We start from the raw sequence: 26,168 nt of genomic DNA on the forward strand, positions 1-26,168 counted from the left end.
ATTGCTTTAAGTAGTTAATGCCTGATTTCTTTAGGCCAAGAGGGCCAGTTGTTTTCAAGTTTTAATAATCTATTTCTTTAGGCCAATAGGGCCCTATCTCTATTTGGTGCAGGTACAGGTAATGCTTTGTTGTTTTAGTGATTGTGCCATACAGGTTCACGAAATCACTAGAGGGAGCCTTTGCTGGCAAATAAGCTTTTTGTGGCCATTCCGTGTGGTTTCATTCCCTTTTCTTGTTTTTCCCTTAAGCAATTAATGATATATGTGCATGTGAGGGTTACTTTCTTTTGGTTGTTGGGGACCGACACTTGAGGCATGAAGTCCCAGGTTTAGGTTAGGTATGTTTGAGGGAGGTCTGAGTACTCATTGCCTCCTGCAAGGCATTGGCAGGCATTGAAATACCTGTTTTAGATGGGAGTTCTAGTGACCTTGTTCTGCTCACCTGCTAGGTGGCCATTCTAGGAGTTCCTGTTAGTTGTGAGATAGTTAGGGAAGCCTACTAAAATAATGATGGAAAGAGACAAAACCCTAAAGATTTAAAAGACAATATATGAATATACGGAGATGTGTAAAAAGGGGTTTTACTGCTATAAAAATAGAAAAGGAAAGAAATAAAAATCCTTGAGCTGTTGTTTATCGCCTTGCGAAGGCTTGGTAGGTTCCTGGGGACGAGTAAGACCTGGGGCCAAAGCCTTATCTTCCTTGGGGTGGCATCTAGCTTAAAAAATAAAGAATATAAGAAGGTTGGCGTGAAAATAAAAGTGAGCATTAGAAAAGGATTAAGTGTCACCTTGCGAGGACTTGGTAGGTTCTTGGATATCGAGACAGGACTTGAGGCCGATGCCCTGTTCTCCTTGGGTCACTATGCTCATTCCCTCCTTTTTACACGCCCGAGTATGGAAACATAAAACTTAAAAGAAGAATTGTGCTAAAAGAAACTATTTCTTGATCACACTATAGTGAGTCCTCACCTAGTAGGAGCTCTTGGTTGGGTTGTCCTTAGCTAGGTAGGTAGTTTAGACCACCACTTAGGGTGACCTCTTTGATCATTCTCTATAGTTTGGCTTTGTTGCTGCAGTTGGTTAGTAACTAGCTTCAGGCCTTCTATTAGATTATGCTAGGCCTACTCCTCGTGGATTTCATGCCTTGGTTTTGTCAGGGGGTAAGGTGTGAGCTGTGATGCCATTGTTTTGTATCAGCTTGATGCTCCTTTTTGTTGTTTATGTGTGGATCTATTCGTGGGATTCGACGGACTGAGTCGCCCTATCCCATGGTCGCCAATGATAGATGATTTTTTATGCCAAGAAGTGCTTAAAAATAGCAAAAAATTATGAATATCACGGGAAAAATAGACTTTGTGGAAGGCGGTAGTGGCAATCAGTACAATTTTAAGCGGCAAGTCCCTAAAGCGCTAGTGGTTATTTTCATGGAAATCAAACGGTGGTGGATGGCCAAGCTGGAGTTTTCCTAGATGCAAAATGATGTCAAGAATCCAACGCAAGTCTTGGATCTCCATTCCGAGGTCGTTTGATCCCAAATTAAATCCTCGCAAGGTTTGGGGTTGTAAAGTAGCTACTCGATTTGGAAGCCAAGAAGAGCGTGAGAGGCCCCAACTTTGTAGATTTTGACGCCATGGAGCCACCCATCTAGATAGATCTCGATTCCGATGTCGTTTGCCCCCTCAAAACTGAAAAACCCATTTGTCAGAAGTGTGAAACCAAAGTGCATGAACTAGATAATTGGGTATTTAGCTTAAAGCTCTAATTCAAAGAGCTTAGCCAACAAGAAAGGCCATGATATGAAATGATGGGTGGGGGGACGTCAGTTTTTTGTGCCCCCTTTTTTCTCCCCAAATGATGATTTTTTGATTTGATGAATGAGGAGGCATGCTCGTGGGTCTGGAATGCTTCTATTCTTCGCCCTCCATTACCACAAACAGATCAAGAAATGATGCACTGAATCAAGAGAACAAAAACTAGTCTTTCTCTCTCCTCCCTCTCTCTCCTCCATAGAGGCAATTCATGTCCAAGAAATCAAGAAGAAGAGGGGCTGAAGGATGCTTGTCCGGTTGTGATCGGATGGCTTCAAGATGAAGAGGAGGCTGAGGAAAGAGATTCAGCATTGAAGAATGGTTGCTAGTCGGCGGTCTGTGGTCTATGGGTTGCCCAAAATATTTATTAAAAAACCCGCAACATGCAAGACACGTGGTATGCTCCAATTTTACAAAGAAATTTAATTATTTTTGTTGTTTCATGGTCCAAATGCTGTTCATATGCGATGAGTTTTTATTTGAACCTTTTTTTACATCATGTTTGAGGACTGTAACTATAGAAATACAAAACCAATAATGATTTAGAGTAGTTATTAATTTCTTAAAACCCGCAAAATGGCATTTTTAATGGAAATTAGTGGTTTTTTTCGATTTTGAGTTGGAGAAAAGGGATGAAAATGGGATAAAATCAAAGAAAATGTTAAGTATCAGTCAAAATAATGAGAGAATACAAATAAATTAGAAAATACCTATTTTTCATGAATAATAAATAGAGAACAATAGCAAAAAAATAGGAAAATTTAAAATTTTTGTGCTAAAAAAATAAAAAAAATAAGATTTATATGTGTGAATGTTTGACAAGGTTAAAGCATAGGGTCAAACCTCAGTTTGTCCTTGTCCTTTGTGTTATAGTCCGTGTTTATTGCTTTTTATATACAAAAATGATACAAAACAACCATTTACACCTATGCACCGCAGAAACACCTAAACGGTGAGGGGGGAATAAAGTTTGTGCAACAATTTAATTGGTGAAAATATAGAAATTCTGATTTTCCTCTTTGTGCATAGCATTTAGGGATCATTCCATAATTAAATATAGGCGACTAGTAGTACACGGAAGTTTCGGTGCTAGTCCCTAAATGGTGAGGGGGGAATAAATTTTGCGCGACGATCTAATCACTGAAAATATACAAATTTCAATTTCCCTCTTTGTACATAGCATTTCAGGATCGTTCCATAATTAAATATAGGCGATTAGTAGCACACGGAAGTTTCGGTGCTAGTTCCTAAAGCAACACATGACGTAACACTTAGTTAAGATTCATGAAAGGGCTATTTTCCGCACCTCACATGGCTAGTTTTTTAATCATAAAATGATTGTGCACAATAGTCATACACCTTGCATCAAGCATGCCACGTGGTATCTCTTGGAATGCATTGCACTCGTTTGAAAAACTTTGACCAATGCTGAGAGGACAGGAAACCTAGGCTGTAGGTTTAGACAGGTGCTTCCGTTGGGGGATGTTTTGTGAGGTAAATTAAAATCTCCTAGAATGCTGAATTATGAAAGAGTGGAGTTTGTACGAATGTTATATGTGTTAGCAACGCATCTTGTGGTCAATCCTTGAGTTGTAGGAGAGTCACAGAGTGGAGTTGTGGCAATCAGTCAAGAGGTGCTTCCCTATGTGTGTATTACGAGGCATTATGTCTATATGCTATGGAGTCTCCCTCTGAGGAGAAGGGAAGGTGAATGGTGGACTACATATTGGACATAAATGCAAAATCATCATAAGCATTTAGTACAAAGTGAGTTTTAGACGCTCTTGGCCCGCGAGGCCGTGTGGTGGGGTTGTCTGTTGTATGCATGAGGTCCGGCTAGTGTCCTAAGCTAGTGCCATCCCACTTTAGGTCCCATCAGTGGTGCGTTTGCCAGGAGCCGCCAACAAGTGGTTGTCCTCAAATCTAGGGTTTTTAGGGACCAAATAGTTGGTTTATGTCCTCTCACAAGGACCGTCAAGCCAAAATACAAAAAGAAAAATGTGTTGAGAGGGCTAGACGGCGACTGGAGATTGTAAGATGGTATTCTCCTCAAAGGAGTAGCCTATTACACATAAGTGGTAGTGGTTTTATTAACCTAGGTGTTACAAGTAGCTCTTTGAGTGCAAGTGGAAGTCTTGGTACTTCCCAATTTCCATTTAATCAACCCACAACAAGTGGGGGTGTAGTGTTTCCTACACAAACTCCTATTGGCAATCCCATTGTAGCCATGGCACAACCTATTGTAATTCCAGCAGAGGTACACCAGATTTACCGACATTAGGAGCACCGTTGCCCATTTTCCATGGGTTAGCAGAAGAAGATGGAGAACTCCACATTAAGGAGTTTCAAACGCTCATGTTCAACTATCAAATCCAAGACAAAGGACACCTAATAATGTTCTTTAACATGATGTTAAAAGGAAGAGCGGTAGTGTGGTATCATGGTCTAGAAGCTGGAACCATAGCTAGCAGTGCCCAATTCTTTACAGCTTTCCATAGGGAGTTTTCCCCTGAGAAGGGTGGACAATATTGGTTGTGTGTTTTGAACATAACACGCTAAGAACCAAATGAGAATGTCCAGGCATATGCCAAGAAACTAAAGCAAGTTCTTCGCAAACTTAATGCCTATATTCCTATCCCAACAGCTGCAGAGTTGGAGTATTTCCTACATGGATTGGATTTCAATATCCAAGTTCAGCTGAGTAGTGTTGCTTTGGCTGATATTGACACTACCATTACCCAAGCAGAAGGAGTAGAGTTGCGCTTGCAAGCGGCTTATACAACAAGGATAAATTGGAGTGGCAATAATTTGGCCTTGACTAATGGGAGTCAAGGGGACCCCATGTTAAATATGAGTGGCAGAGGAAATATAATGTCGAATCTGCCTATGTTATCAGCTCCTCCTAGCATGACTATGCCTATGGCTAGTCAGGCGGCCTCGCTAAATAGTCGTAGAAACCAAACAATGAATCCTAATGTTGTCGTAGTTGGTCAGCGGTTGATTTCGAATCAAGTGGCTAGGCCCATGGGGCGATAGACTGACGATCGTGGCTATGAGTCGAGTGCTTCTAATGTCCTTGCTGAAGTTAAGGATATGATGAAGTACTACACTGATATGATCTCTGAGCAGTATCGACAAATAGCTGTGGATGTCAACTTCCTTAAGAAGCAGCAGAATTTGATTGGACCCGATGCCTTGAAGAGGGTGGGCCCTCAAGATTCAGCTGTAAGTGGTGTGGGGGCCAAGATTTCCCTAGGAATTGCCCGAACGTCAAATGTAATATTTGCAAGAAGTCTGGCCACTTAGCCGCTACCCATTGGAGTAAGATCAACTCTCACCAACAAGGGAGTAAACAACCAGGTCTAGTTAACCATCCGACGCAAGGAAATAATCTCCAGCAAGATGATGGACCAAGGCAAATACTACAAAGAAGAAAGGGTGTTGTAGAGGAGTTACCTCATGGCAGTGGAGTCAGTCTTATTAAGGCTATACATGCCAATGATACAGAAACTTCTAATCTACGAGCCGTAACAAGAGGCCAAAAAGGCTAAAGAGGGTGAAAAAGATAATGCAAAACCTTTCGAGGAAATCCCTAAACACGATGTTAGGGAAAAGCGAGTCCTGAATCCTGATAAGAAAGGTGGACCGTTAAGACCTGTTGGTAGTAAAGTCGATCCCGAGGAGGATAAAGGATTGCCAAGAAAGAAGATAAAGGCTAAAAAAGAGGCACAAAGCTGATGGAAAGACCAAAGGAGAGAATGGTTTGGCGCGTGAAGAGAACTTTGGCTAATTACCACAACTTTGATCTAGCAAGTTCCCTTTGCAAAGTTAAACCAGACATGAACCTCTCGGAATTGATTAAACTTTCTCCAAGAGTATGCAAGAAATTCAAGAAGATCCTACATATAGGGTATATAGTAGAACCTTGGGGCATAGCTAGAGTGGGGAAAGATTGATTCAATCATGCTAAAAAGCATTGCCCTAGGGTTCCAGCATATGTGGATGGAATATTAGTGTAGCACACAATCGTGGACATTGGATCCTCCATCAATATCATAAGTTCAGACTTGATGGAGAGGTTAGGTCTAGAGATCCAAAAAAATGGCTCCACACTTCTTAGGATGCCTGATGATAGTCTAAGACAACCAAAATGTTGCATTACTAAGGTCCACGTTACAATTGTGAGCGTAGAATGTTATCTGGACTTTAGGGTGATAAGGTTTTGTAAACGCCCCGAACAACGTAGTATGCTTAACAATTATGATATTTGCTCGTTTTCGAGATTTAATATAAAAGAGAATGAACACTTAAAGCTGAAAATGAAAATTACTCACAAAATTACAGCCATGAAAATGTAAAAGTAATGGAGACAAGATTGAGGGTTGAAGATGGGCAACCCCCCCCCCCCCCCCGAAGGAATGTATTTCTGCTCAACCCAAGTCCCTTAGGGAAGAGCTCAGTTACAATCAACCTGAGAGTGAGAAGAAGTAATTCTCACTCTTACAAGATCATGCAAAGATGTACAAACACACATGCATTATCTATTATGCAATGATAAGAACTGATTTCTTTACAGTATGAGAGAAGAAAAAGGGAAATTCAGCCTTTCTCCATCGTTGATCAGCAGTACATGGATAGGGTTTTCTTCTTGTAGCTAAAATGAAAGAAAGAGCTCAAGAAGGAGGTGTTGTAATGAATTTATAGGCTTGCTGTCTTGTAAAACAGCAGTGATAGAAGAGAGAATATGGAGGAATTTGATCATGGAGAAGTGGGGGATGATGATGGGGATGGATGGGGCCAGTTTCTGGCTATCTGTGGATGTTGTACATGAGTTTACAGCAAAGAAAAATGATGTTGAATGAAAAAAAACGAGCTCTTATTTATAGGAGAGGGGAGAGCTAGTACAAAAGGGGAAAGTGGAGTAGCACAAGACAAGTGTCCAGCCACATGTCATGAGATGTGACAAGTGGTGGGACACTTGGAAACTTGTGTGACAAGTGTCTTGACACTTGTCTCTTCTCTATGGCCTTCCTTTTTGGGTTGAATACTGTCAAGAATAGAAACAACCAAATTTAGTAAGTACAGTCAGAGTACAGAACTTACTATTTTTAGAATGATATCCCTATTTTTTAGGACTAGCATTTTTAGACTAATTCGAGGCTCCTAAATTTTAGGGACCTTCTAAAATTTAGGGATCTCCTAAAATTTAGGGACCCCCCCAAATATGGGTGTCATATGAAAGCTTTTTCCATGTACATCACAAAAATGGTATCTGAATCTTCATGTGACTTTCCTATGGAAAGAAATGTGCATTTCAAGCTTTCAGCCCACACATACACATTATACAAGCAATTCATGATCATGCCATCTTGTTGATTGTAACTGTTTGTTCTGGTGGATCTAGCCCACACTTCATGGCATCAATCCTTTCTGTGTGCGAGTCTAACCCTGATATGCGTGAGTTCTAGTCACAGGCGCCCAATCGAGTCATATAGGTGGAAGTGTGAACTATCTTTTCTCTAACCCACCGCGTGGGTCCACCATAACCTATGACCACTCATCAGTGGCCAGCTCCAATGCACTTTTCTTTATATCTAATTAGTGCAAAGGAAATAAATTTAATAAATCATTATATAGACAAATTAATGAAAAAGGATACAAATTCTGTTTCTATAGAGTTGTGACAACCCTCTGGCTTTTATTCAGCTATCCTCAGCTGAAAAGCTTCTTGATATTGTTGTAGAATATTTGGGTAATCCTTCATGAATTTTTCATCTACCCATTGTGCATCTGTTGTGGGTAGATTCTTGAATTTTAGTAGGAATTTTCGTGTCACAAGGCCACTTCTCGTGGTTCAATCCTTGAGAAACAAAATCTTTTCAGGTTCCAAGAGTTGCTCTGTCTCTTCAACTTCTGGGGGATCTTCAGTAATGGGTTCCTTTGGTTCTGGTCCTATGTAAGGTTTTAGCAAACTTACATGAAAAGCATTGTGTATTTTCCAATGAGCAGGAAGCTCAAGTCGATAAGAAACTTCATTTATTTTCTCAATCACTTTGAAGGGTCCAAAGTATCTACTGGAGAGCTTTGGAAAAGATGAATTTTGATGAGAACCTTGTTTGAGTCTGCTTTTATCAAACTTTAGCAAGACATATTGACCTTTTTCAAAAGCCAAAGGTCTTCTTCGTTTATCTGCTTGCTTCTTTTGTCGCTCTTGGGCAACTTTGATAGTGGCTGAAACTTGATCCATTGAGGTTTTTAAATCTGAAGCAAACTCATCAGCAGCAAAAATCTTATCTTTAGTGCGAATAATTGGAGGAGGAATCACTTTACCCTGTACTATTTCATTTGGAGCTTTCCCTGTGGATGAGTGCACTGTATTGTTGTAAGCAAACTCCAATAATGGAAGATATTTCTCCCATTGTGACTTATGTTCACTAACATAAGCTTTCAACATATCCAAAAGAGTGAGATTCATCACCTCTGTTTGGCCGTCAGTTTGAGGATGAAAAGCTGAGGAGAACTTTAAAGTGGTTCCCAAATTCTCAAATAAAGCATGCCAAAAGTTACTTGTGAATTTGGAGTCTCTATCTGAAATGATCTCAGAAGGCATACCATGTAATCTGAAGATATGTTGAATGAAAAGTCTTGCAGCTTGTGCGGATTTCAATGTTTTATGACATGGAATAAAATGTGATTGTTTGCTAAATCTATCAATTATGACCCAAATCATATCATGACCTTGAGGTGTTCTTGGAATACCTGAGATGAAATCCATTGTGATAGATTCCCATGGATCTTTGGGCACTGGAAGAGGTTGCAACAATCCTGGAATCTTCTGCCTATCATATTTGGATTTTTGGCATACCAGACAAGCCTCAATGAAGTTGTGTGTATCTTTTCGTAATGTTGGCCAATAAAAGTAGCGCTCAATTGCACTTAGAGTGGCTGCCCTCCCTCTATGCCCTGCATAAGGGGGTTCATGACTTTCTTTAAGCACCTTTTGTCGAACAGGAAGAGTGACACAAAGGCGATTGTTCATGAGAAGGTAACCGCCTTTGATGGAATAATCTGGATGAGAACCTCCTTGCTATAAATTTAACCAAATTGCTGCAAAATCAGTATCTTCATCATAAGTATTCTTCATCGTTTGAAAATCTTCATGATGAGCCACTGTAATAGTTGCAATGCGAGGCACTCTAGAAAGTGCATCAGCAACTACATTTTGTTTCCCTGGAGTGTACATAATTTGAAAATGAAACATAGACAAGAAATTTTCCCATCTTGCATGTTTCTCCTGCAAATGCTTTTGAGTCTTGAAATACTTCAAGCTTTGATGATCGGTTTTAATAAGGAATTCATTGCCTAAAAGATAATGTTTCCATATCTTTAAAGCATGAACCACTGCTAAGAGCTCCTTTTCATAAATGTCATACCTTTTCTCCACATCATTTAGACGGCGGCTTTCAAAGGCTACGGCATGGCCTTCTTGATTTAGCACTGCACCAATACAATCACCGCAAGCATCTACTTCCACCACAAATGGTTTTACCAGATCTGGAATGATAAGAACAGGTCCAGAAGTAAGAGTTGTTTTCAACCTTGTGAAGGCTGCCTTCTCCTTTTCCTTCCATTGGAAAGAGATCTTCTTCTTTGTAAGGTCATGAAGTGGAGAAGCCATATGTGCAAAATGCTTGATGAAGCGGCAGTAATAAGAACATAAGCCAAGAAACGATTGCACCTCATGTACATCACGAAGATGAGGCCATTCTTGGATTATCCTAATCTTTTCAGGATCCATCTGAATCCCTTCAGAAGAGATGACATGCCCAAGGTAATTTATTTTATGCATGAAAAATTCACTCTTTTTACCATTTACCAAGAGTTGATTTTGTTGTAGTAATTGTAGAACAATTTCCAAGTGTTGATGATGATCCTCTTCATTCTTGCTAAAGATAAGAATATCATCAAAGAAAGTACCGACATATTGCCGATGCTCTCTAAAGATGCGCTCCATCATTCGATTAAAGGTGGCTGGTGCATTGGTTAATCCGAAAGGAACCACCAAGAATTCATAAAGACCGTATGAAGTGCGAAAAGCAGTTTTGTGTACATCTTGTGGTATTACCCTAATTTGATTATAACCACTCTTTAGATCAATGCGGCTGAAAACCTTTGAGCCTCCTAGACAATCCAAAATGTCGTCAATTCTGGGAATAGGAAACCAATTCTTCACAGTGATTTTGTTGAGGGCTCGATAATCAATGCACATCCTGAATGTGCCATCTTTCTTTTGAATGAGAAGAACCGGTGAACAAAATGGTGAGCTACTTGGCCTAATTAGCCCACGGTTGAGTAGGTCTTCGACTTGCTTTCTGATTTCTTCTTGTTGAGGACGGCTCACACGGTATGGTGCTATATTAGGAGGAGAACTGCCCAGAATAATATCAATATGATGGTCTTCTGGCCTTTCTGGGGGAAGCTGATAAGGAAGATCTTCCGAAAAACAATCTTTATACTTTTCCAAGAGCTGATGTTGCTCTTGGTTTTCAGCATTCATATTATATTTTACATCAGTGACATAAAGCAGACAACATGGAACACAATCCTTAATTGCTCTAGAGACTTGCATATGGCTTACCATAGGTATGGTGTCTCCAGAAACTCTAGCTTGGATCTCGTACTTCTTGCCTTTGTTGGTGAGTTCTACCTTCTTTTTCTGAGAGAAGATGGTTGAATCTACTCTATGATTCCAGGGCATGCCAAGAATCACATCGCAACCATCAAGGTCTCCGATACAGAAGGTATCTTTGTCACTATAGCCTTGAATTTGAAACTTGAGCTTGCCAATGTAGGGTATCACAGTCTTCACTGTGTCACCTTCATCAGCATTTAAAGCTTGGTGAACTTCTACCAGAGTGTCCATCTCTTCATTCTTTAATCCAATCTCTTTAGCTAATTGCAAGGAAATGATATTTTCATTCGCCCCAAGATCTATCAAGAATAGTGCTTGCTTACCTTGCAGCTGTCCCCAAGCTTTTAATAATTTGCGCGTCTCTGGAGTGAGAGTTGTGTTTGCAACTACATCACTGATAGCATTGATTTTCACTGGCGACTTAGGCTTGTTGTCAGAAACCTTGCTTTGTCCTTTGTTTGGACATTGCTTTGCTATGTGGCCTGTTTGTCCACATTTAAAGCACTTCCCTTCTTTCATGAAGTGTTGCTTTTCTTCTTCGGAAAATTGCTTTGCTTGTGGGTATAGATTGGAGCGAAATTGAGGAGCATTAGGAGGTGCATAGGGCTTCATCTTCTTTTGATTTGATGGCTGCTCTTGCCAATGTTTTTGTCCTTCATTTGGGGCTGAATACTCCTCATCATCAGCTACTCTCTTCTTATCATTCTTTTGGAATGATTTGTTGCCATTGTGCTCCATTTCCCATGTCTCAGCATGGTCAATGAGTTCCCTGAGACTAGAACAATGATAATGATTAAGAGTAGTACGAAGTTTAAAATGCAAACCTCCTTGAAACTTTCTAAGCTTTTCCGAACTGCTGATCTTCTTGAAATGTTGGACCTTCAAAAGTAGCTCCCAAAATCTCTTGGTATAGTCACCAAATGACTCATTTTTCCTTTTCCAAAGCCGATCCCATTCCATTTTTACATCTCTTTTGAAATGAACAAGAAGAAATTGACTTTGTATCAGGCGAACAAAGGACCGCCATGATTTTGGGGCAGCATGATCATATTCCAACCCCGTCCACCAAGTATGGGCTAAGTCGGTTAAATGTAAAGCTGCAAACTTAATCTTTTCTTTTTCTTTATACTTGTCACGACCATACAAAATTTGAAATTGATGAATAAACTTCAGAAGAAGATCAGGATTTCAGGAACCATCATACATACTGAACTTGATCTTCTTTTCAAGTTGAGATAGTGACTTAGTCTTCTTCTTCTTCTTATTCCTTTGTCCATGCTCGGATCTTGAGGTTGAAGATGATGAAGTGCTTGATGGGGATGAAGATGGAGACGAGGGTGAAGAATGTCGACGCCTTTGACGATGATGAGGTCTTCCACGAGAAGGGTGTGACTCTTCATTACTAGAAGAGGATCCATCAGAATAGGCGCCAGATGACTTTGAAGAAGAGGATGAGCTTCGACGCGATCTCTTTCTTTGTCTTGAAGTAGAATGGGACTGCCTCTTAAAAGTAGTTGGACTTCTTGATCGGCTCCTTTCATTGGTATGGCTTTGTCTCCTTGAAGTAGATGGGCTTCTTTCCTTGAATTCTTTGGGATTCTCAACTTTTTCTAGTTTGAGAAGTTGCTCACGAATTTGTTGATTCTCCTCTCTAAGACTTTGAATGGCTTAAAGGATAGCACTCGATTGATCCATTGAGACTAAAGAAAAAAAATATGCTCAAGCACTCAATGCAAGGGCTGAAACAAACAAACTTATAGTTGTAAGCACTACCAGTGTTGGGGGTGAGGACCGAGCCAAAGCTCTGATACCACTGTAAACGCCCCGAACAACGTAGTATGCTTAACAATTATGATATTTGCTCGTTTTCGAGATTTAATATAAAAGATAATGAACACTTAAAGCTGAAAATGAAAATTACTCACAAAATTACAGCCATGAAAATGTAAAAGTAATGGAGACAAGATTGAGGGTTGAAGATGGGCAACCCCCTCCCCCCCCCCCCCCCCCCCCCCGAAGGAATGTATTTCTGCTCAACCCAAGTCCCTTAGGGAAGAGCTCAGTTACAATCAACCTGAGAGTGAGAAGAAGTAATTCTCACTCTCACAAGATCATGCAAAGATGTACAAACACACATGCATTATCTATTATGCAATGATAAGAACTGATTTCTTTACAGTATGAGAGAAGAAAAAGGGAAATTCAACCTTTCTCCATCGTTGATCAACAGTACATGGATAGGGTTTTCTTCTTGTAGCTAAAATGAAAGAAAGAGCTCAAGAAGGAGGTGCTATAATGAATTTATAGGCTTGTTGTCTTGTAAAACAGCAGTGATAGAAGAGGGAATATGGAGGAATTTGATCATGGAGAAGTAGGGGATGATGATGGGGATGGATGGGGCCAGTTTCTGGCTATCTGTGGATGCTATACATGAGTTTACAGCAAAGAAAAATGATGTTGAATGAAGAAAAACGAGCTCTTATTTATAGGAGAGGGGAGAGCTAGTACAAAAGGGGAAAGTGGAGTAGCACAAGACAAGTGTCCAGCCACATGTCATGAGATGTGACAAGTGGTGGGACACTTGGAAACTTGTGTGACAAGTGTCTTGACACTTGTCTCTTCTCTATGGCCTTCCCACACATACACATTATACAAACAATTCATGATCATGCCATCTTGTTGATTGTAACTGTTTGTTCTGGTGGATCTAGCCCACACTTCACGGCATCAATCCTTTCTGTGTGTGATTCTAACCCTGATATGCGTGAGTTCTAGAGTCACAGGCGCCCAATCGAGTCATATAGGTGGAAGTGTGAACTATCTTTTCTCTAACCCACCGCGTGGGTCCACCATAACCTATGACCACTCATCAGTGACCAGCTCCAATGCACTTTTCTTTATATCTAATTAGTGCAAAGGAAATAAATTTAATAAATCATTATATAGACAAACTAATGAAAAAGGATACAAATTCTATTTCTATAGAGTTGTGACAGGTTTGCAGGACGTCCTAACTATCGAGTTTCGCTAGGCAGTCCATGAATTCTATGGACAGACTGTCAAGTTGATATACCCGCTAATCGAGTGATTCTAGGTTGAGGTGCCCATCGTGTAATAGTGGATACTTACCCTGAGTCTCCTCAGTGTGAGAGCGCTCCATTATCCTCCACTAAACTAGAAACAACAGATGATCCATTTGGTAGTGAGACATTATCGAGTGATGGATCTAAGGAAGCGTCCACTACAGAGGATATTTATTAGATAACCTTGAATGAGCCGATAGAGCCTCATGATTGAATAAAAGGCACAGACGCTATTGAGCTGGATCTTGGTATGCTAAATGATTCGCGGCCAATTAAATTAGGGTCCATGCTCAGTTCGGAAGAAAGAGAGGATTATGTGCCCTTAATTCGAGAGTTCCGCAATATCTTTCCTTGGAGCTATGACGAACTTCGGGGTATTCCTCCCAGTCTAGCCGTGCATACTATTCTTGTAAAGGAAGGTACCTGCCCTGTACATTACAAAGTAAGGCGTATGGCTTTTGAATTAAGGGACGGGTTGTACGAGGAACTACAAAAGTTGCGGAAAGCAAGGTTGATCTTCCCTATTCAACATATAGAATGGAGTTCACCACTAGTGATCATGAAGAATAATAATAATTAAATCCATCTTTGTGTAGATTTTAGAGAGGCCAATAAGCAGACTCTTAAAGATTACTACCCATTGCTGTTTATTGACCAAATTTTGGATCAAGTAGTGGATAAGGAAATCTATTCGTTTATGGACTGCTTTGCAGGGTATAAGAAAATGGCGATCGCTGAGCAAGACAAGCTAAAAAGGATGTTTATTACAGTCTTCGGTACCTTTGTGTACCATGTGATGGTATTTGGGTTGTGTAATGTACTTGGTTCGTGGCAAAGAATAGCGGAAAAGACCTTTGATGGCATCTCCCTAGAGGAGCTAAAAGTATTCATTGATGATGTGGGAGCAGCAATCCTAAGGGATAGACAGTTGATCATTTTGCGCAAGTGTTTTGAGCGTTGTAGAAAATTTTGCATAGCGATCAAGGTCATAGTCGCTATGAGTCTGCCACGTACTCCAAAGAAAGTGCATAGCTTTCATTCATCAGTAGGGTATTGTCAGAGGTTTTTCAATGCCTTGGCAGAAAGAACATTACCATTGACAAACCTATTGTCCTTTAACTGTCAGTGTACATGGAGTGATGCTTGCAAAGTGTCTTTTGACAATGTGAAGTAGGAGCTTGCCAAAGCACCTGTTTTAAAAGCACCAAAAAGGGGTGAAATGTTCTATATATTTTCAACAGCAACCATGTATAGTATCAGCTGGTGTTTGGCCCAAATCTGGGAGGAAAAGCAGTACCATCCGATAGCTTTTGCTAGTCGGAAATTGGGCATATCGGAAATTGACTACACCTATATGGAGAAGTTGTGACTTGTGATGGTATTTGCAACCAAAAAATTTAGGCACTACATTCTTTATGAGAGGGTGGTTTTTAATACGAAGGTGGAAGGGCTTCGTTTGTTGTTGAATAAGTTACAGCCGTCTAACCGTTTAGCAAAGTGGTTAATCACTTTGCAAGAATTTGATTATGAGTTTAAGAGCAAGCCGCCGAAGCTTCAGGGCATTGTAGAGTGTCTTGTGGATTTCGGAGAGCCAAAAGAGGTCTTGGCTGAAGGAAGTGACATGGAGACTTTGTTCAAGATTGATACGACATCTATTCCCTCCTAGTATGTTGCTATAACGCACTATATTTCTACGAGAGACTAGAGCTAAGTTTTCAAAATCGGAGAAGAGGAAAATTAAACAGCAAGCATTGAAATTTTTCTTGATCACAGGCACATTATATCGGCAGGGTGTTGATGATATCTATTGTTGATGTGTGATGCCTGACGAGGTTCCCTTTATTTTGGAAGAGTGCCATGACTTTGCTTGTGGAGGGCAATTAGCTGGGAGGTAAACCACATAGAAGGCTTTACGAGCTAGATATTGGTGGCCGTCCATATTCCAAGATTCATTTGAATATGTCAAGAGATGTGATACTTGTCAAAGGCATGACAACAGAGAGAATAAGAAGCGTCCACTTACGCCGATCATGGCTATCCTTCCATTTGAGAAGTGGGGCATTGACTTTGTGGGTCCTATCACCCCGTCGTCTACTACTTAGAAGAGATATATTATAGTAGCAATTGATTATTTTACAAAGTGGTCAGAAGCACGGGCGACGAGGCATGACAATGAAAAAGAGACTACTAGTTTCCTACTTGAGCAAATCATCTACTGTTTTGGCCCGCCAAAGGAAATAATATCAAACCGTGAAACTCAATTTTTAAATAAAGTGATTAAAATTCTGGCTGAAGCTTGGAAAATCAAGCATAACAAGATGATCCCCTATAATCCGCAAGCAAATGGACAAGTTGAAAGTACCAATAAGATGCTTGTGGATATCCTATCCAAGATAGTCTCCGAAAAGAAGCGAGATTGGGATACAAAATTATATGTGGCGGTTTGGGCATATAATATGACGTTTAAACGAGCTACTGGCCACCCCATTCAAATTAGTTTACGGGGAGGAGCGTGTATTGCCCTTAGAAATTGAATTTCCAACCATAAGATTTGTAATCAATCATTCTTTGGTTGATGAATATGCCCTATTTGAGCAGTTTACGACTATAGCCCACTTGGACGAGCTCAAATTGCAGAGTTTGTTGCACCAAGAGGTAGCTAAACATCGGATGAAATGGTTGCATGATCTTCCTCAACTGCATTTGGGTTCGCCTACACAAAGGATTAAGGTATATAAATACCATTACAAACAATAAATTAGAGTTATCTATACTTTTCATGTAAAAAAATAAAACATACGTTTTCTGATGGTGGAATCCTCATGGCGCGATTATATTGCTCCTCCATGATGAGTCCCTCCTCGTAGAAATGCTGCCAAGTGGATGCCCGATTATGACCTCGATGGTAGCCTACCTCTCTAGGAGTAGACATCCTACCAATGATATGATACTACAAAACAATTTGAACATACAACGTATTAGAACACACTACATAATGAAGTGAAACAAATTACAAAATTTAATTTTTTTAAAAATTCAAATAATACTTACAAACTTAGCCTCCCATGACTCCCTGCCACCCGATCCATATTGCGACGCCATCTAGATACGTCGCGCCTCTGCATGCTGGCGACTTGTCATTTTCTCTGCTGCTCTCTTCTTGGCCTCTTTCCACTCCTTACGGTGGAAATTGGGTGGTTGGCCATATCGAGGGCGCCCCTGCTCTTGTCTCTACAGTGACTCCTTGGCGTGGGTCATAAGGTGAGACCTCTTGTTATGAAGTGCGTCTCTCACCTTTGATCGTCCCCAATCATTTAAGAATCGTGAATTCTCGGGATTATGGTACCTTCTATGTACTGCCTGCAGCACCTCTTGCCATAAACCATTTTTTTGGTGCTTGAAGGGAATCGTGCAATCTTTGTATGTGGCATGCACGACACTCCTCAAGTAGGCTATCACTTCCCTCCCCTTAGAGTCATGTAAGATACCACCAACATCAGTGGACAGAGTAGTACATTTGTGGAGGCTCACCTCTCTCATTTTCTGGTGAGGGTGATCGAGAGCCACCTCCTAGGCAACCCCCACAAAGCCCTTGAGCTCCTCGTCCTCCCGCACGACTCTTCCTCCTCCCTCGACAAGCACTACCCTCTACCTCACTCGATACACGTGCTTCTGCATATGCACTGCTTCGGCTGATCCATGTACCTTAGCTGATCCTTGTGTAGGCAAAGATGTGATAGGTGTCCCAGACATCACACTGAAAACCTCCTCTGTAGTGGGAGGGTGACCAAGATAATTGGTCATCTCCCCCATGAATTGCTCCTTGTTTGGATCAGTGCTGGAGGATCCAGGATTCCACATCTATACAAGAAAAATCATATTACCCTGTGCAGATAAAACATATTATATCCTACGTCTATATCTATGTCTCTGTGTGCATCTGTCAGCGCATCTATTTCTACGTCTATACATGCGTCTACACTGTCATTTGGACGTGCTGACAGACGCGCACAGTCGGACCATTTCTTTTCAAACTTGATTAAAAAATGTGCAAAAAAACCTCCATAGATGACAAGATCTAGCATGTAAAGAGAGAGAAGAGAGAGACAAACAAACAAGAAGGCAAACAAGATTGAGAGAGAGAAGAAGAACTCACCTTCTTTGCTTGTTCCAACGGGTGGCAGCTAGGTTGCAAGCTCCTTGTCCTCCTTCTCCCTTCCCTTGGTAAGTTTCTTGAATCTTCTTCTCTTCCTTGCTGTTTGGCTCTTGTTCTTTACTCTTTGGCTGTTCTTTCCTCCTGTCCTCTTTTTACTCTTATTTCCTTGCCTCATTGTCTTCATGAAGTGATGGATAGACATGAGTAGTGATGTCGAGCTCGAACTGCAAAAAACGCGCAAAAAATGATATATCATGTCCGTATGATCCTATACATGTATATCATGTCCTAGCTTATGATCCAGGTGTAATTATGTTGTATGTACATCCAATCATGCCCTATTCAAACAAATACTACCTGTTAAGAGGTTTTGGTCATATTCAGGGACCTTATGAGAAATGAAAAATATGTGTGTTTATTTTCACATCTATAAGCGTGTTTATAAACGCGGATATATAGACGTGTTCTTTATACTTGCGTGAATAGACGCGCTGATACATGCACTTATAAATGCGCCCACTTTTTCGCTTGTACAGTGCGCATCTATAGGGCCTTTCTCTTGTAGTGTGTGAATTGGATGATTATTCCAAGTGCTTGTATTTGATAGTAAATGCATGGCAAGGGTAAGTTGCCATGAGAATAAAGGAATGTTTTTCTTAGAAGATGATAATAGATTAATTGCCTTGATTATGTTTGAGTCTTAATTGGAATAATTAAGAAAGGATATTTTGTATGGGTGGATCATCTCTAAGATCACACTGTGAATTTTTTCGAGAGGGCACTCCTCGATTCACGAGCTGAAGGTCTCACTCTTAGGTCACTTGGGGTAAGTGGATCTCTGGACACCCCTTGCCGAGTTCAAAACAGAGTTGTAGACTATCGTGAGCCCAACATCTAGGGCATTGGAAGATCCTATTCTAGATAATGGATAGAAATTAAGGTGCCATGTGATTTGGACTGGGTACTTTTGTTGAACAGAAGGGATACATAATTCTCCTGTATGGGTAGGAGACAAAGATTAATTGGAAAATAAGTTAAGAAACTTGCTTGTCAAAAGGACTGCTTATTTTGTTTACGTGTCGGTGCTGTAAATTACGCGAATGAACCTTGTTTCCTAAAAGGTTTAATTAAGAAAGCTGATTTTAAATGTCACCATAAATGTGATAGAACCTAACTAGAAAACTAAAGCTATCAAGGGAAGCGGTGGGCGGAACCCCGATGGGTCTGTCCTACGAGAGGGTAGTCCTAGAGAACTGGGAGGCTTCTCACAAGATTTTAAAGTCATTTGACCCTTAGATAAGGTTAAGTTAGAACCTGATTCATGCCATTTTAGGGGATCGGAGTGGGACTATGCCCTACGAGCAGAGAGGTTGAGTGGCTCATCCCTCTCGTTTTCCATTCTCTTTAAACCAAGTGCGGTATGGATCTGCTTTGGCTTGGGTATCTCTGCGTAAAGTAGGATGTCCAAGACCTGACACTAGATTGCTATCACGAGACGTTGACAACTAGAGACCCAAATTTCAGGTCGATCCTAGTGGCTTCGGCCGCGAACGTTCCATTTCGAGGCAGACTTGGGAAACCCTAGATGACAAACCCCAAAAAATTCCATGGGACTGCCAGGTAGTGACGCTTAGAATTGTTTCTCAATGGACTACTAAAACGTGCTTGGACAATTGATAGGTGGGCATGTTACAATTGGTATCGGAGTGAAACTTCGTGATGATATATGATTGATTTACGTATGGTTCATAGAATATATTAAATAGAAATAACCTAAGTTTTATGGTTGGATTGTCATGCACCTTTTGCACCCACGAATGCTGACATGCAAAAGAAGAAATTTTTTCTCAAGCAAATTAAAGCATCCGAGTTTGATGGAGAAGGGATAGACGTTGCAGCAGAGGCGGAGATATGGATTGAGTAGATGGAAGATTATTTCTCTGCTTTAGGGACAGTTGCTTCCAATCAGGAAATGATAGCCAAACTCAAGTTAGTTGGCTAGGATTGGATGTGGTGGAAGCAATGGTGCAAAGACAGAGGTATTTCTGAAGCCGATGTTACTTGGGCTCAACTGAAAGATGTTATACAGGAATGATACCTTCCACCAACCTACCACATTTTGAAGATGAATGAATTATTCAAGCTCAAGCAGCTAGAATTAACCCTAGAAGCTTACTACTCAAAGTTTTTAACCCTACTAAAATATGCGCCACCTCTAGATATTGCGCAGCAAGTATCCAAGTTTTGCCATGGCTTGAACACTCCTCTGAACCACTCTCCTGAAGCAATGCACCCAACGAACTTGAAAGATGCATTATTTTGAGCAAAGACAATCATCCAAGAACTTAAATTGGGCATTTGTGACAAAGATTGTTCTGGAGATCAAGACAACAGATGCCACACATATAGAGAGATAGGGCACATCCATAGGAGATGTCCCTATTGTCACTGCCTCCATTGTAATGAGCTAAGACACATCCAAGTAGACTGTCGTGATCTAAGTCTAGAAGACAATGAGCCTCCAAGAAAAGGAAGCTACACAAGCACAGTTATGGATTTATAGAGGAATCTGATAAAGATGAAGACTTAGAATCCACTACACCTTTTTAGGATCATTAGTAAATTTTATCAACATGTAATATAGCTTGTAGCGAAATAAATCTTACTTTTGTAATTACAGTTAACCCGAGTAATATGAATTGCGCTACTTGAGTCATTACGAGTAGCGCAATAGATGCATGGTGGGTCCTAACCCATAGGTCTTAAGGCCCATTAATGCTTGTATTTCCCAATTCTTCCAAGATGAGGACATCTTGAGTTCTCTAAGGGGGAGAGGATGTAATATCCATGTTGCCCACATAGCATAAACTCCCCCCCCCTTAATAATTAAAAAACATTGAAATTTTTTATCTCCCTCCCCTGTAATCACCGACAAGAAGAAGGAGTGGTGATGATGTCAACGTGGGAAGTGGAATTGATGATGTGGCGAGATGTTGAGATGGCAAGCTCAACACGTACGGACATTGATGATAGACCGCCTGGCTAGATGGGTCCGCACATCTACACTTAGCACGTTGGTGGTAATTATGATACTCACATGGCCACTGACTTATCACTTATTATATTTATTTTTTACACCTAGCTACAACTGGCAAAAGACATAGCGCCAGTCGATTAGTATAGTCGGTTATGCACTGTTTGACTTAGTAGGCCACTTTCTTTTATGTTGTATCTTATCTATACTTTGTGTACATTGTATAGTGTGTGAAAGAAGAAAAAGAAATCAGCAAGAAAACGTTTTGGCCTCCATCTCTCTTGTTGTGTTCTTGAGTGAGCTTTCTCTTGTGTATACAGTGTGTGTTTGGTGCAGTAGCTCAAGTAAGTCTCCCCACCATGCGATTCTTGACATGGTATTAGAGCTGCACCACTGAGAGAGGCTGATTTTGAAGGCTGAAGTGAAGGAGAAGAAACAAGGTTTGAGCAAGCAAGCAACCGGTAAAAAGCTCTTCCATTTTTTTACTCTCTCTCTTGGATAGTGCCTCTGGAGGCACCGGAAGCAAGGTCAAGCAAAAATCTCAGATTGCTGTGAAATTTGGTGTGCAAGCAGTTATTTTGGGCGTCTGAGGCCTTTTCTGGCCCCGTTTTAGAGCCGCAAGGTTGCGGACAACAATTTCAGGATACACTGTGATTTTGGCTGTATTGACCGAAAGTGGATGCGTAGGTTACAGATTGTGAATATGTAATTTTTGAGATGTTTGCAGGAAGCAAACATAAGGTTTATTTGCAAACAGGTTGTAGATTACATGTACTATTGAGCAACCAGTGAAAAAGGTTGCTTGGTGTAGTGATGTGTACGTGTTGTGAAAGATTATAGAAGACTAACTTGCTGTGATGTATCCTTGTTTGTGATAATGGCAGAGAATAGTGGAAATCCCATTATTGAGAAGCTCGACAAGAACAACTACCCTTCATGCAAGTTTCGTGTGACAAAATTCCTCATTGGAAAGGGCCTTTATGAATTTGTTTCAGGTGAAGAAAAGGAGCCAGAGCTGGGTATCCCTCGACTACAGATGAGTTAAAAGCATGGAAAGAGTGGAATGTAAAAGACAAAAAGGTGATGTACTGGCTATCTGCAGTTATTGATAATACTATGCTGGGACATATCAGGAATGCATAAAATTTACATGCAGCTTGGACAATTTTTGAAAACATGTTTTCAAGAAATACAAAGGCACGAAAGATTCAACTCAAGCAAGAGTTGAATGCCTTGAAGAAAGGAAAAATGTCTGTCAATGAGTATGTATTGAAAGTGAGGAGCATTGCAGATGCTTTAGCAGCGATTGATGGAATGTCGGATGATGATAATTTGGTTTCATCCACTCTGAGTAGTCTTAACAATGAGAAGGGATGGAAATCATTTGTTACTTCAGTATATTTACGAAAGCCATTTCCAGATTTTGATGAGCTAATATCTCTCATGATTACTGAAGAGATCAATATGCAGGGTGATTCATCTAAAGGAAATGGTGAACATGTCCAAGCATTTTACTCAAGTTCAAGAAGGGGACATGGGTATTCAATTCAGGTGCATCTAATCATATGACTAGTCATGTTGAATGGTTTAGAGAGATGCACGACTTACAAAATCCAGGTTATGTGCAGACGGGTGATGATTCATGCCACCCAATTTCACACATTGGAAAGTTTCCCTTGTCCTTGTATGATGGCTAGACAAAGAGTCTGACAGATGTATTACATGTGCCATCAATTATAAAGAATCTAGTATCTGTTGACCAAATGGTAGAGCTGGGGCTGCAGGTTCGATTCAATGCAAAAGGTTGTTTTGTAGAAGACTTTAATGATAAGTGCATGTTGGTCGCAAAAGGAAGTAGAGTTGGCCGAATGTTCACTTTAGATGTTAGAATTCCTGCAATGGATGCTGCTATGTATGCTAAACGAAAAGGAGTAGTTGCAGATATTGAAATATGGCATAAACATATTGGACATGCAAATGTGCAAAGGCTAAAATTAATGCACTCCAGAGGATTGGTTATAGGGTTTCCTTCTTTTAGAGTTGCAAAATTGCATAAAGTCCGTGAAGCATGCCAATTTGGTAGGCAGGCAAGACAACCCTTCTCACATGATAGAGAAATGAGCAGAAATATACTTGATGTAGTACATACAAATATTTGGGGGCCTACACAGAATGTATTTCTTAGTGGCAACAAATACTTTGTCACATTTATTGATGACTGTTCAAGGAAGTTATGGGTATACTTCATGAAGGAAAAAAGTGATGTATTTAAGCACTTCAAATCTTTTAAGGCAGCTGCTAAAATGAAAATAGGCTTAAAAGTAAAGTGCTTGAGATCAGATGGAGGGGGAGAGTACCTCTCTAATGAGTTCAGTGGCTTCTTGAGGACTCATGGGATAAAGAGACAATTTACTTACAGGTATACCCCACAGCAAAATGGTATTGCAGAAAGAAAAAATAGGTATATTGCAGAAGTTGCACGTGCATTAATGGCTGAAAAGAATATGCCCAAACATTTTTGGTCTGAGGCTGTCCATACTACTGTTTACATTATGAATAGAACTCCCACAGCTGATTCATGGGATGACTCCTGAAGAATGCTTTACTGGCTAGAAGCCTGATGTATCGCACTTGAAGGTATTTGGTTGTGTTGCATACATTCATCTGCTAGATGAGCTACGAAAGAAGCTTGATCCTAAGGTAGAAAAATGTATTTTTATTGGATACTCTTTAGAGCAGAAAGAGTATCTTTGTTATAACCCTGTCATAGGTGAGTTCAGAGTGAGTAGGGATGTTATCTTTGATGAGATGGAAAGTTGATATACACCTGCTGCTAGTGATATTTTGGATGATGATAATGATCAGGACAGCTATGTGTAGAAAGATAAACAAGAATCACGGAGTCTTAGTGGACTAGAAACATCATCTGGTACTACACCTATGGTGAGCCCTTGGTTTGGGTAGCCCCACATCTTCAGGTGGATCTATAAGTGTTGTAGGGGACAAAGGAAAGAAGAAAGTGGTGGATGGTAATGATGCATCTACCAGTCATTTGGGATTGGATGGAGATTCTAGTGGTTTGGAGAGTTTGGATGATGAGCTTGGTATTCCTTCAGTCAAGATGCCAAGTGTACAGAGAGCTAATAGTAATGTAAAGGCTCCATTGAGTGATCCGGTGGTACAATCTAGCAGGGTCAGATACCATGTTAAAAGATTTGGTTTTGAAGGTTATGCAACTCACCACTATGCTTATATGGTAAAACTAGTTGAGGATGTTGAGCCCACTTGTTTTGAGGATGCTATTGGTCATGCTCATTGTGATGCAGCAATGGATGAGGAGATGGCTGCATTAGAAGTCAATAAGACTTGGGATTTGATACCCTTATGTAAGGGTAAGAAAGCTATTGGCTGTAAGTGGGTTTACAAAGTCAAGCATGATGCAGATGTGGTGCACAGATCGGATGCCGTATGCATGCGTAGTGAGCGTCGGAAGGTCCCCAAGAACAAAAGAACTCTACTTTTGCACCAAAAACAAGGAAGAAAGCTTGCACGACATGAAGCAAGAGACTAATTAGATACAATTTTTCCCCATGCCTTGTGTAAGCACTCCACAAAGCATGTATTTTATATATTATTCATCTTGAAGCTCAAAAAATAGCCCAATTTACAATTAAAATGCTTTAGCTTTTGTGTTTGCTTTTGTGCCACTAAAGAATTAAAGCTATTGGGTGCCCAAGGAGTCAAGCGGTACCCAAATACAATGTCCAATAAAAATATTTAAATCGTACGCCCATGTGCATACAAAAGTAATAAATAAATATCAAGCGCTTTAATAAATAAGCACGTCAAAATATTGGCACCATGCCTAAGATGCGCGCCCATAAAAAATTAATAATAATTTGAATACACGCTATCTTCCAATACTTCCCAATGCCACCGCTGCTTGCTCTACACATCAACTGAAGCATTCACAATTGTTAGAAAAACAATACAATTAAACTGACAAAAGTTAATATCTAGTAGCCTTCAACTATAAATAAATTAGTTAGAACTCAATCCTAACCTTAATTTATTACGAGTGCGCACTCTTAACTCATATACGTTTATTAATTTAAATATGTATTTTGCGGAATCACCTGCTATGGAATCACCCACTTACACATTAGATTAACAAGATGCCTGAAAAGGATAGGCTTCCTCATCGACTTTTCACACAAAGAATCCACCTTGTGTATGAGCCCTGATAATAAAATTTTATGGAATCCACCGTGGAATATGCCTCCTGGCATCATACCCCCGGGGTGGGATAGCAATTGTTCTCAATTGCTATTAGCTCAATGTGGAGCTGATAGTGTGGGAAAAGCACTTAGGTCTCTAGTGTGCATCCATTGGACCTCTTCAACAGGATGATTTTTAAACTTAACCAAATATCTAAAATATCTATGTCTAGTTCTAGTTGTCATAAAGTCAGTATCTATAATAGTTTCAGGCTCAAGAATTTCAGTTTCTTCATGTAGCAAAGGAGAGTTTTCATAGACAAGGTGTACAGGTAGTTGTCCTCTAAAAGGTCGTAATAAACTGATATGGAAGGTGTTGTGGATTTTCCAATGTTGTGATAATTCTAGTTTAAATGCATTGTCACTGATTTTGTGTATGATCTTGAATGGTCCATAAAATCCAGGTGCTAATTTTACAACGGGATGTTTATCTACACTTTGTAATCTTCGCTTTTCAATTCATAACGAAACATAATCATCAACTTTAAAACTCATAGCTTTTATTTTCTTGTTTGCTTGTTTTGTGTATGATTGCTGGGCTTTGGCAATTATATCTTTACCTTCATAAAAAATAGTAGCATGCATGTTAGCAATATCATCAGCAGTTTGAATTTTGCTTGACAATGATGTAGGTGTAGGCAATCGATATCCATAAATAATTTCAAATGGTGCTTTCTTTGCAGCTGTATGTGGTGTGTTATTATATGCAAACTAAAGTAAATGTAGATATGTATCCCATGTGTGTGGTTTTGAAATTGTGTAGGCATGCAAAAGATCTAAAATGGTACTGTTAGTAGCTTCTGTTTAACCATTTATTTCAGGATGAAATGTAGATGAAAAATCAATCTTTGTTCCGAAGTTAGCAAACAAAGTAATCCAAAAATTATTGCATAATCTAGAATCACAATCAGAAATAATAACTTTTGGTAAACCATGGCTAGTGAAAACAGTTTTCAAGAACAATTGAGCAGCTTGAGATGCAGTTAAAGTTTTGTTGCATGGAATAAAATATACTTGTTTGCTAAACCTATCTACAATAGTCCAAATCATATCATGATTAGCTTTAGTATTAGGTAAACCAGTGATAAAATCCATTAAAATCTGTTCCCATGGGCG

Source organism: Lygodium microphyllum, chromosome 11 (assembly GCF_053477565.2).
Source record: "Lygodium microphyllum isolate KBCC chromosome 11, Lygodium_microphyllum_v1.1.10, whole genome shotgun sequence".
NCBI lineage: Eukaryota > Viridiplantae > Streptophyta > Polypodiopsida > Schizaeales > Lygodiaceae > Lygodium > Lygodium microphyllum.